Source organism: Drosophila biarmipes, unplaced genomic scaffold, assembly GCF_025231255.1.
Source record: "Drosophila biarmipes strain raj3 unplaced genomic scaffold, RU_DBia_V1.1 ptg000034l, whole genome shotgun sequence".
In the NCBI taxonomy this organism is placed as follows: Eukaryota; Metazoa; Arthropoda; class Insecta; order Diptera; family Drosophilidae; genus Drosophila; species Drosophila biarmipes.
Window position 1 is genome coordinate 15,735 of NW_026114546.1, and position 13,716 is coordinate 29,450.

A 13,716-nucleotide genomic window follows, 5' to 3' on the forward strand; every position below is an offset into this window, starting at 1 on the left:
ATGTGAAAAACGAAGAGAAATATTTTCTTTTTCAATCAAATGATACTGAGAAATGTCTAGCATAAAAATTTATCTAGAATTGTCTCTTATTAATGATTAGAAAATAGAAAACCGTTGACAATATTATTGTTCTTCGTTGATTCGTTAAATCAAACAAATGCCATTTATATACAGATATTATTAATATAACGAATTTAATAAAATGTTTTATCATTATATATAAAGAATTAATTGCATATAAAAGTTATACACAACCTCAACTCATATGGGACTACCCCCTGAATTTAAGCATATTAATTAGGGGAGGAAAAGAAACTAACAAGGATTTTCTTAGTAGCGGCGAGCGAAAAGAAATCAGTTCAGCACTAAGTCACTTTGTCTATATGGCAAATGTGAGATGCAGTGTATGGAGCGTCAATATTCTAGTATGAGAAATTAACGATTTAAGTCCTTCTTAAATGAGGCCATTTACCCATAGAGGGTGCCAGGCCCGTATAACGTTAATGATTACTAGATGATGTTTCCAAAGAGTCGTGTTGCTTGATAGTGCAGCACTAAGTGGGTGGTAAACTCCATCTAAAACTAAATATAACCATGAGACCGATAGTAAACAAGTACCGTGAGGGAAAGTTGAAAAGAACTCTGAATAGAGAGTTAAACAGTACGTGAAACTGCTTAGAGGTTAAGCCCGATGAACCTGAATATCCGTTATGGAAAATTCATCATTAGAATTGTAATATTTAAACAATATTATGATAATAGTGTGCATTTTTTCCATATAAGGACATTGTAATCTATTAGCATACCAAATTTATCATAAAATATAACTTATAGTTTATTCAAATTAATTTGCTTGCATTTTAACACAGAATAAATGTTATTAATTTGATAAAGTGCTGATAGATTTATATGAATACAGTGCGTTAATTTTTCGGAATTATATAATGGCATAATTATCATTGATTTTTGTGTTTATTATATGCACTTGTAGGATTAACAATGCGAAAGATTCAGGATACCTTCGGGACCCGTCTTGAAACACGGACCAAGGAGTCTAACATATGTGCAAGTTATTGGGATATAAACCTAATAGCGTAATTAACTTGACTAATAATGGGATTAGTTTTTTAACTATTTATAGCTAATTAACACAATCCCGGGGCGTTCTATATAGTTATGTATAATGATATTTATATTATTTATGCCTCTAACTGGAACGTACCTTGAGCATATATGCTGTGACCCGAAAGATGGTGAACTATACTTGATCAGGTTGAAGTCAGGGGAAACCCTGATGGAAGACCGAAACAGTTCTGACGTGCAAATCGATTGTCAGAATTGAGTATAGGGGCGAAAGACCAATCGAACCATCTAGTAGCTGGTTCCTTCCGAAGTTTCCCTCAGGATAGCTGGTGCATTTTAATATTATATAAAATAATCTTATCTGGTAAAGCGAATGATTAGAGGCCTTAGGGTCGAAACGATCTTAACCTATTCTCAAACTTTAAATGGGTAAGAACCTTAACTTTCTTGATATGAAGTTCAAGGTTATGATATAATGTGCCCAGTGGGCCACTTTTGGTAAGCAGAACTGGCGCTGTGGGATGAACCAAACGTAATGTTACGGTGCCCAAATTAACAACTCATGCAGATACCATGAAAGGCGTTGGTTGCTTAAAACAGCAGGACGGTGATCATGGAAGTCGAAATCCGCTAAGGAGTGTGTAACAACTCACCTGCCGAAGCAACTAGCCCTTAAAATGGATGGCGCTTAAGTTGTATACCTATACATTACCGCTAAAGTAGATGATTTATATTACTTGTAATATAAATTTTGAAACTTTAGTGAGTAGGAAGGTACAATGGTATGCGTAGAAGTGTTTGGCGTAAGCCTGCATGGAGCTGCCATTGGTACAGATCTTGGTGGTAGTAGCAAATAATCGAATGAGACCTTGGAGGACTGAAGTGGAGAAGGGTTTCGTGTGAACAGTGGTTGATCACGAGTTAGTCGGTCCTAAGTTCAAGGCGAAAGCCGAAAATTTTCAAGTAAAATACAAATGCCAAACAAATATATATATTATATAAAATCTAGCTAAATTAATATACTTGAATAATTTTGAACGAAAGGGAATACGGTTCCAATTCCGTAACCTGTTGAGTATCCGTTTGTTATTAAATATGGGCCTCGTGCTCATCCTGGCAACAGGAACGACCATAAAGAAGCCGTCGAGAGATATCGGAAGAGTTTTCTTTTCTGTTTTATAGCCGTACTACCATGGAAGTCTTTCGCAGAGAGATATGGTAGATGGGCTAGAAGAGCATGACATATACTGTTGTGTCGATATTTTCTCCTCGGACCTTGAAAATTTATGGTGGGGACACGCAAACTTCTCAACAGGCCGTACCAATATCCGCAGCTGGTCTCCAAGGTGAAGAGTCTCTAGTCGATAGAATAATGTAGGTAAGGGAAGTCGGCAAATTAGATCCGTAACTTCGGGATAAGGATTGGCTCTGAAGATTGAGATAGTCGGGCTTGATTGGGAAACAATAACATGGTTTATGTGCTCGTTCTGGGTAAATAGAGTTTCTAGCATTTATGTTAGTTACTTGTTCCCCGGATAGTTTAGTTACGTAGCCAATTGTGGAACTTTCTTGCTAAAATTTTTAAGAATACTAATTGGGTTAAACCAATTAGTTCTTATTAATTATAACGATTATCAATTAACAATCAATTCAGAACTGGCACGGACTTGGGGAATCCGACTGTCTAATTAAAACAAAGCATTGTGATGGCCCTAGCGGGTGTTGACACAATGTGATTTCTGCCCAGTGCTCTGAATGTCAAAGTGAAGAAATTCAAGTAAGCGCGGGTCAACGGCGGGAGTAACTATGACTCTCTTAAGGTAGCCAAATGCCTCGTCATCTAATTAGTGACGCGCATGAATGGATTAACGAGATTCCTACTGTCCCTATCTACTATCTAGCGAAACCACAGCCAAGGGAACGGGCTTGGAATAATTAGCGGGGAAAGAAGACCCTTTTGAGCTTGACTCTAATCTGGCAGTGTAAGGAGACATAAGAGGTGTAGAATAAGTGGGAGATATTAGACCTCGGTTTGGTATCGCCAATGAAATACCACTACTCTTATTGTTTCCTTACTTACTTGATTAAATGGAACGTGTATCATTTCCTAGCCATTATACGGATATATTTATTATATCTTATGGTATTGGGTTTTGATGCAAGCTTCTTGATCAAAGTATCACGAGTTTGTTATATAATCGCAAACAAATTCTTTAATAAAACGGTGCATTTATGTATTTTTGATTTGAAAATTTGGTATAACTCCAATTACTCAGGTATGATCCAATTCAAGGACATTGCCAGGTAGGGAGTTTGACTGGGGCGGTACATCTCTCAAATAATAACGGAGGTGTCCCAAGGCCAGCTCAGTGCGGACAGAAACCACACATAGAGCAAAAGGGCAAATGCTGACTTGATCTCGGTGTTCAGTACACACAGGGACAGCAAAAGCTCGGCCTATCGATCCTTTTGGTTTAAAGAGTTTTTAACAAGAGGTGTCAGAAAAGTTACCATAGGGATAACTGGCTTGTGGCGGCCAAGCGTTCATAGCGACGTCGCTTTTTGATCCTTCGATGTCGGCTCTTCCTATCATTGTGAAGCAAAATTCACCAAGCGTTGGATTGTTCACCCATGCAAGGGAACGTGAGCTGGGTTTAGACCGTCGTGAGACAGGTTAGTTTTACCCTACTAATGACAAAACGTTGTTGCGACAGCATTCCTGCGTAGTACGAGAGGAACCGCAGGTACGGACCAATGGCACAATACTTGTTCGAGCGAACAGTGGTATGACGCTACGTCCGTTGGATTATGCCTGAACGCCTCTAAGGTCGTATCCGTGCTGGACTGCAATGATAAATAAGGGGCAATTTGCATTGTATGGCTTCTAAACCATTTAAAGTTTATAATTTACTTTTTAAACGACAATGGATGTGATGCCAATGTAATTTGTAACATAGTAAATTGGGAGGATCTTTGATCACCTGATGCCGCGCTAGTTACATATAAAAGCATTATTTAATACAATGACAAAGCCTAGAATCAATTGTAAACGACTTTTGTAACAGGCAAGGTGTTGTAAGTGGTTGAGCAGCTGCCATACTGCGATCCACTGAAGCTTATCCTTTGCTTGATGATTCGATAATAAAATTGCATAATTTATTTGTTGTGTTGAACTTCTTATATAAAGTTCAACCAACAATCTATTTGTATGCATTGATTGTTTGCTTGGCTTTGTGGCGAATTTTTAATCCTTTATATATTACATTCCTAAGGTCTAGATTTTCAAGTAAGAGACCAATTTGATTAACATATCAATATAAGTACAACTCGACCATCTAATAATAACAATATGAATCGTCATCTTATTAGTGACGCGAAGATTGGCAAACATATAATATAAAAATATTCCTAAGGTCTAGATTTTCAAGTAAGAGACCAATTTGATTAACATATCAATATAAGTACAACTCGACCATCTAATAATAACAATATGAATCGTCATCTTATTAGTGACGCGAAGATTGGCAAACATATAATATAAAAATATTCCTAAGGTCTAGATTTTCAAGTAAGAGACCAATTTGATTAACATATCAATATAAGTACAACTCGACCATCTAATAATAACAATATGAATCGTCATCTTATTAGTGACGCGAAGATTGGCAAACATATAATATAAAAATATTCCTAAGGTCTAGATTTTCAAGTAAGAGACCAATTTGATTAACATATCAATATAAGTACAACTCGACCATCTAATAATAATATGAATCGTCATCTTATTAGTGACGCGAAGATTGGCAAACATATAATATAAAAATATTCCTAAGGTCTAGATTTTCAAGTAAGAGACCAATTTGATTAACATATCAATATAAGTACAACTCGACCATCTAATAATAATATGAATCGTCATCTTATTAGTGACGCGAAGATTGGCAAACATATAATATAAAAATATTCCTAAGGTCTAGATTTTCAAGTAAGAGACCAATTTGATTAACATATCAATATAAGTACAACTCGACCATCTAATAATAACAATATGAATCGTCATCTTTTTAGTGACGCGAAGATTGGCAAACATATAATATAAAAATATTCCTAAGGTCTAGAATCTTAAGCAATAGACCAATTCAACTAAGAGTTGACATATAAAAATATGTTCCTTTTAATGTTAGCAAAATTTTATCGTCACATACTGTTAGTGACGCGAACGTTTTTTTCTCCATGTTTATATGAATGTTTATTCAAAGGTAGAAAGGCAGGATCGTTATTTTATAAGTGAAGCGATAAAAAAATATTATGCAATAGGACATCTATTTATAAATATTTTTAAGTCTTAGAAATTCAAGTAAAGAGATTCAAGAAATTCATTCAACTTAGAGCGCACATATAATTAAAACTATTCCTGAGGTTTAGAAACCAAATTAAATAAAGAGGACATATAAACGTATGTGGTATTTTGATGGTAGTAAAAATGTATCGCGATATTATTAGTGACGCGACCAATTTTTATACTCTTTGCTCCATGTGCAAATATATCTAGTGTTTAGATAGTCAATTAAAAATGACAATTTTAACTAAAAGACTTAAAAAAGTGTTTGTCAAACTTATAATTTTGTCAATACTATATAAAACGCCAATCATATCCTTATAAAAGTAAATACGGTATATGGTTATAAATACAAAACCATATATAAATAAAAAAATGAAATCGTATGTATATGGCTTATAGGTATAATACCTATAAGGCATAATAATGTATAATATTAGCAAATATACATATAAAAGTGCATAAATTGTATAGATATGGCATAAAGAAGGCATTTATGAGAATAGCTAGTAGAATTTGCCCATACACTACTAGCGAAATGAGATATTTATACCTAGTGAGGGCGGCACTAGTACTATAAATTGTGGCAAAATAAATCTTATGCAAATGCATAGGATTTTGTCAATACCGTACAAAAAACTAAGTAAAACGTATGGATATTGAAAAATAAATGGATTATATTCATAAAATACGAATATTTCTTGCATTCTCTTGTTATACGAGAGAATATCATACGGAGCGGGCAGCCCCTAGTATAGTAAGCAGTCGAATGGGAGACAGCGTGTCCAAAAACACCTATAGGGAGGTGGTCGTTGGCGGACCTCTCCTCGTATTGGTCAAACTTATGATTTTGTCAATACTATATAAAACGCCAATCATATCCATATAAAAGTGAATACAGTATATGGATATGAATAAAAAACCATACATAAATAAAAAAAAATATGTATAAAAAATTATACATATATTTATATTAAGCAATCGTATGGATGTGGCTTATAGGTATAATACCTATAAGGCATAATAATGTATAATATAGCAAATATACATATAAAAGTGCATGAATTGTATAGATATGGCATATAAGTGACATATTTATGAGAATAGCTAGTAGAATTTGCCCATACACTACTAGCGAAATGAGATATTTATACCTAGTGAGGGCGGCACTAGTACTATAAATTGTGGCAAAATAAATCTTATGCAAATGCATAGGATTTTGTCAATACCGTACAAAAAACTAAGTAAAACGTATGGATATTGAAAAATAAATGGATTATATTCATAAAATACGAATATTTCTTGCATTCTCTTGTTATATGAGAGAATATCATACGGAGCGGGTAGCCCCTAGTATAGTAAGCAGTCGAATGGGAGACAGCGTGTCCAAAAACACCTATAGGGAGGTGGTCGTTGGCGGACCTCTCCTCGTATTGGTCAAACTTATGATTTTGTCAATACTATATAAAACGCCAATCATATCCATATAAAAGTGAATACAGTATATGGATATGAATAAAAAACCATACATAAATAAAAAAAAATATGTATAAAAAATTATACATATATTTATATTAAGCAATCGTATGGATGTGGCTTATAGGTATAATACCTATAAGGCATAATAATGTATAATATAGCAAATATACATATAAAAGTGCATGAATTGTATAGATATGGCATATAAGTGACATATTTATGAGAATAGCTAGTAGAATTTGCCCATACACTACTAGCGAAATGAGATATTTATACCTAGTGAGGGCGGCACTAGTACTATAAATTGTGGCAAAATAAATCTTATGCAAATGCATAGGATTTTGTCAATACCGTACAAAAAACTAAGTAAAACGTATGGATATTGAAAAATAAATGGATTATATTCATAAAATACGAATATTTCTTGCATTCTCTTGTTATATGAGAGAATATCATACGGAGCGGGTAGCCCCTAGTATAGTAAGCAGTCGAATGGGAGACAGCGTGTCCAAAAACACCTATAGGGAGGTGGTCGTTGGCGGACCTCTCCTCGTATTGGTCAAACTTATGATTTTGTCAATACTATATAAAACGCCAATCATATCCATATAAAATTGAATACAGTATATGGATATGAATAAAAAACCATACAAAAATAAAAAAAAAATATGTATAAAAAATTATACATATATTTATATTAAGCAATCGTATGGATGTGGCTTATAGGTATAATACCTATAAGGCATAATAATGTATAATATAGCAAATATACATATAAAAGTGCATGAATTGTATAGATATGGCATATAAGTGACATATTTATGAGAATAGCTAGTAGAATTTCCCCATACACTACTAGCGAAATGAGATATTTATACCTAGTGAGGGCGGCACTAGTACTATAAATTGTGGCAAAATAAATCTTATGCAAATGCATAGGATTTTGTCAATACCGTACAAAAAACTAAGTAAAACGTATGGATATTGAAAAATAAATGGATTATATTCATAAAATACGAATATTTCTTGCATTCTCTTGTTATATGAGAGAATATCATACGGAGCGGGTAGCCCCTAGTATAGTAAGCAGTCGAATGGGAGACAGCGTGTCCAAAAACACCTATAGGGAGGTGGTCGTTGGCGCACCTCTCCTCGTATTGGTCAAACTTATGATTTTGTCAATACTATATAAAACGCCAATCATATCCATATAAAAGTGAATACAGTATATGGATATGAATAAAAAACCATACATAAATAAAAAAAAAATATGTATAAAAAATTATACATATATTTATATTAAGCAATCGTATGGATGTGGCTTATAGGTATAATACCTATAAGGCATAATAATGTATAATATAGCAAATATACATATAAAAGTGCATGAATTGTATAGATATGGCATATAAGTGACATATTTATGAGAATAGCTAGTAGAATTTGCCCATACACTACTAGCGAAATGAGATATTTATACCTAGTGAGGGCGGCACTAGTACTATAAATTGTGGCAAAATAAATCTTATGCAAATGCATAGGATTTTGTCAATACCATACATAAACCGTATGGATATTGAGAAGTTAATAGATTACATCTATAATATGAGAAGTATTTTAGTATTCTTATTAAATAAGAGAATACTATAAGGGTGAGTGGCAAAGAGAATTGAATATACCCGAATGGGAGACAGCGTGTCCAAAAACTACTATAGGTGGTGTGGCAAATATGAGGAAGGCAATATATCCATATAATGAAAATAAAAGTGCGTTTTCTTATTATATAAGAGAACACTATATGGGTGAGTGGCAAAGTAAATTGAATATACCCGAATGGGAGACAGCGTGTCCAAAAACTACTATAGGTGGTGTGGCAAATATGAGGAAGGCAATATATCCATATAATGAAAATAAAAGTGCGTTTTCTTATTATATAAGAGAACACTATATGGGTGAGTGGCAAAGTAAATTGAATATACCCGAATGGGAGACAGCGTGTCCAAAAACTACTATAGGTGGTGTGGCAAATATGAGGAAGGCAATATATCCATATAATGAATATAAAAGTGCGTTGTCTTATTATATAAGAGAACACTATATGGGTGAGTGGCAAAGTAAATTGAATATACCCGAATGGGAGACAGCGTGTCCAAAAACTACTATAGGATGGTCAATGGGCCGGCCGTCTGCTATTGACATATGTCAGTAGAGAAGATATTATCCGTCAAATTTGTTTCTTTATTCATTTATTTGAATACGAGACTTGGCTCCGCGGTTAATATTTTAAGCCCAAAGATAATAACGTTGAAACAAAGGCCAAGTTTCTATTGTACATAGAATAACAAATTGTTTCCGAATTTTATCGTTAATTTTAGGAGGTAGGCTAACATGATTTATATTATATGTGTATTATTAAATAATAATAGTACATAAAAGTCTACCAAAGAAATATAAAAATGTAATTATGAATACATTTTCAATATTAATATCAACTTATATTGTTGATAATAAAAAATAGCTATTAAGAGAGTTATTTAAGAAATTATATAATATATAATAAAGAGTATATATATAAATAATATATAAGTATATATTATTTAAGAAATAAATATAGTAGTAATAATTATATATATACACTCGGTTCTATTTTATATATTACCAGAGACTTATATGGATATATATAGATAAATTTTAAATTTATCGTCAAAATACAAATGATTAACTCAATATCTTATATTGGTTAAACAAAAATTGTACATGTGTGGATACAATATATTATGTATGTCGAACAAAAATGATATTTTAGAATGAAATGTGCATATATAAAGAAAATATATGAAAAATAAATATTGTGTTTATAAAGAATATGATTCTTTTTGACATCAATAAAAACTTGTTATTATTAGTGGCGAAACAAGTATAAATTGGAAAACAAACGTATACGAATGCTATATAAAAATGGCCGTATTCGATAGAAATAAAATCTATAACAACATATATATTGCTAATTTCTATTCAAAAAATATGAATGAAATATGAATAAAAACATTATTCTGGTTGATCCTGCCAGTAGTTATATGCTTGTCTCAAAGATTAAGCCATGCATGTCTAAGTACACACGAATTAAAAGTGAAACCGCAAAAGGCTCATTATATCAGTTATGGTTCCTTAGATCGTTAACAGTTACTTGGATAACTGTGGTAATTCTAGAGCTAATACATGCAATTAAAACATGAACCTTATGGAACATGTGCTTTTATTAGGCTAAAACCAAGCGATCGCAAGATCGTTATATTGGTTGAACTCTAGATAACATGCAGATCGTATGGTCTTGTACCGACGACAGATCTTTCAAATGTCTGCCCTATCAACTTTTGATGGTAGTATCTAGGACTACCATGGTTGCAACGGGTAACGGGGAATCAGGGTTCGATTCCGGAGAGGGAGCCTGAGAAACGGCTACCACATCTAAGGAAGGCAGCAGGCGCGTAAATTACCCACTCCCAGCTCGGGGAGGTAGTGACGAAAAATAACAATACAGGACTCATATCCGAGGCCCTGTAATTGGAATGAGTACACTTTAAATCCTTTAACAAGGACCAATTGGAGGGCAAGTCTGGTGCCAGCAGCCGCGGTAATTCCAGCTCCAATAGCGTATATTAAAGTTGTTGCGGTTAAAACGTTCGTAGTTGAACTTGTGCTTCATACGGGTAGTACAACTTACAATTGTGGTTAGTACTATACCTTTATGTATGTAAGCGTATTACCGGTGGAGTTCTTACATGTGCTTAGATACTTGTATTTTTTCATATGTTCCTCCTATTTAAAAACCTGCATTAGTGCTCTTAAACGAGTGTTATTGTGGGCCGGTACAATTACTTTGAACAAATTAGAGTGCTTAAAGCAGGCTTCAAATGCCTGAATATTCTGTGCATGGGATAATGAAATAAGACCTCTGTTCTGCTTTCATTGGTTTTCAGATCAAGAGGTAATGATTAATAGAAGCAGTTTGGGGGCATTAGTATTACGACGCGAGAGGTGAAATTCTTGGACCGTCGTAAGACTAACTTAAGCGAAAGCATTTGCCAAAGATGTTTTCATTAATCAAGAACGAAAGTTAGAGGTTCGAAGGCGATCAGATACCGCCCTAGTTCTAACCATAAACGATGCCAGCTAGCAATTGGGTGTAGCTACTTTTATGGCTCTCTCAGTCGCTTCCCGGGAAACCAAAGCTTTTGGGCTCCGGGGGAAGTATGGTTGCAAAGCTGAAACTTAAAGGAATTGACGGAAGGGCACCACCAGGAGTGGAGCCTGCGGCTTAATTTGACTCAACACGGGAAAACTTACCAGGTCCGAACATAAGTGTGTAAGACAGATTGATAGCTCTTTCTCGAATCTATGGGTGGTGGTGCATGGCCGTTCTTAGTTCGTGGAGTGATTTGTCTGGTTAATTCCGATAACGAACGAGACTCAAATATATTAAATAGATATCTTCAGGATTATGGTGTTGAAGCTTATATAGCCTTCATTCATGGTGGCAGTAAAATGTTTATTGTGTTTGAATGTGTTTATATAAGTGGAGCCGTACCTGTTGGTTTGTCCCATTATAAGGACACTAGCTTCTTAAATGGACAAATTGCGTCTAGCAATAATGAGATTGAGCAATAACAGGTCTGTGATGCCCTTAGATGTCCTGGGCTGCACGCGCGCTACAATGAAAGTATCAACGTGTATTTCCTAGACCGAGAGGTCCGGGTAAACCGCTGAACCACTTTCATGCTTGGGATTGTGAACTGAAACTGTTCACATGAACTTGGAATTCCCAGTAAGTGTGAGTCATTAACTCGCATTGATTACGTCCCTGCCCTTTGTACACACCGCCCGTCGCTACTACCGATTGAATTATTTAGTGAGGTCTCCGGACGTGATCACTGTGACGCCTTGCGTGTTACGGTTGTTTCGCAAAAGTTGACCGAACTTGATTATTTAGAGGAAGTAAAAGTCGTAACAAGGTTTCCGTAGGTGAACCTGCGGAAGGATCATTAATGTTTTAATATCCTTACCGTTAATAAAATATTTGTTTATATTATAATAAATACATTATAGTATTACAAATAAAATATGAATTGCCAAAATGTATATGAGATCTATTATAGATCAAATGAAATTTCGAACAAGCAAATCGAAATAATGCAAATATTAAAATTATATATTGTATTTAATACATATGAGAGAAATTAATAAGCAGCCAAAGCAAACAAATAAAAATTCGAACAAGCAAATCGAATTATTAAAATAATAATATTAAATTATTATTGTATATCCTTACCGTTAATAAAATATTTGTTTATATTATAATAAATACATTATAATAATACAAATAAAATATGAATTGCCAAAATGTATATGAGATCTAATATAGATCAAATAAAATTTCGAACAAGCAAATCGAAATAATGCAAATATTAAAATTATATATTGTATTTAATACATATGAGAGAAATAATAAGCAGCCAAAGCAAACAAATAAAAATTCGAACAAGCAAATCGAATTATTAAAATAATAATATTAAATTATTATTGTATATCCTTACCGTTAATAAAATATTTGTTTATATTATAATAAATACATTATAGTAATACAAATAAAATATGAATTGCCAAAATGTATATGATCTAATATAGATCAAATGAAATTTCGAACAAGCAAATCGAAATAATGCAAATATTAAAATTATATATTGTATTTAATACATATGAGAGAAATAATAAGCAGCCAAAACAAACAAATAAAAATTCGAACAAGCAAATCGAATTATTAAAATAATAATATTAAATTATTATTGTATATAAACACAATTAAAATACTGTGTGTATATGGACCATAATATACACGCGTTGCGATATGTATTGTTCATCTCAGTTATGCGCATACATTGGATAATGCAACAACCTAAAATGTACAATGTTGTACCTGGTTTTATACAGGTTAATGTTTTATATAAATTTCAATTTATATCGCTAAAAAAGTATTAATATATATATATATATATTTATTTACAATAAATGCAATTTAAAAAGAAATACTTTAATATATATTGGTTATATAAAACTAAGACATTTCGCAGCATTCGTTTTAGGTATAAAAATAAATTTATTGAAGGAATTGATATATGCCAGTAAAATGGTGTATTTTTAATTTCTTTCAATAAAAACATATTTGACAAAATTAAGAAACCAATTTATAAAACTCTAAGCGGTGGATCACTCGGCTCATGGGTCGATGAAGAACGCAGCAAACTGTGCGTCATCGTGTGAACTGCAGGACACATGAACATCGACATTTTGAACGCATATCGCAGTCCATGCTGTTATGTACTTTAATTAATTTTATAGTGCTGCTTGGACTACATATGGTTGAGGGTTGTAAGACTATGCTAATTAAGTTGCTTATACAAATTTTATAATGAAATTTTATAAGCATATGGTATATTATTGGATAATAATAATTTAATTATTTTATTCATAATATTAAAAAATATATGAAAAACATTATCTCACATTAGTAAATAATTTGAATGTGAAAAACGAAGAGAAATATTTTCTTTTTCAATCAAATGATACTGAGAAATGTCTAGCATAAAAATTTATCTAGAATTGTCTCTTATTAATGATTAGAAAATAGAAAACCGTTGACAATATTATTGTTCTTCGTTGATTCGTTAAATCAAACAAATGCCATTTATATACAGATATTATTAATATAACGAATTTAATAAAATGTTTTATCATTATATATAAAGAATTAATTGCAT

General features: G+C 32.9%; 3 non-coding genes across 3 annotated transcripts; all 3 read left to right on the plus strand.

The window, feature by feature from the left end:
* Positions 1-251: 251 nt before the first annotated feature.
* LOC127012223 (large subunit ribosomal RNA) lies at positions 252-4,222 on the plus strand. Its single transcript, XR_007765737.1, has one exon. It is a non-coding gene; the product is annotated as a large subunit ribosomal RNA (ribosomal RNA).
* A 5,729-nt stretch (positions 4,223-9,951) lies between these two features.
* Positions 9,952-11,946, plus strand: LOC127012221 (small subunit ribosomal RNA). The gene has a single exon (XR_007765735.1). It is a non-coding gene; the product is annotated as a small subunit ribosomal RNA (ribosomal RNA).
* Positions 11,947-13,149: 1,203 nt separating this feature from the next.
* LOC127012227 (5.8S ribosomal RNA) lies at positions 13,150-13,328 on the plus strand. The gene has a single exon (XR_007765740.1). It is a non-coding gene; the product is annotated as a 5.8S ribosomal RNA (ribosomal RNA).
* The last annotated feature ends 388 nt before the right edge of the window (positions 13,329-13,716 follow it).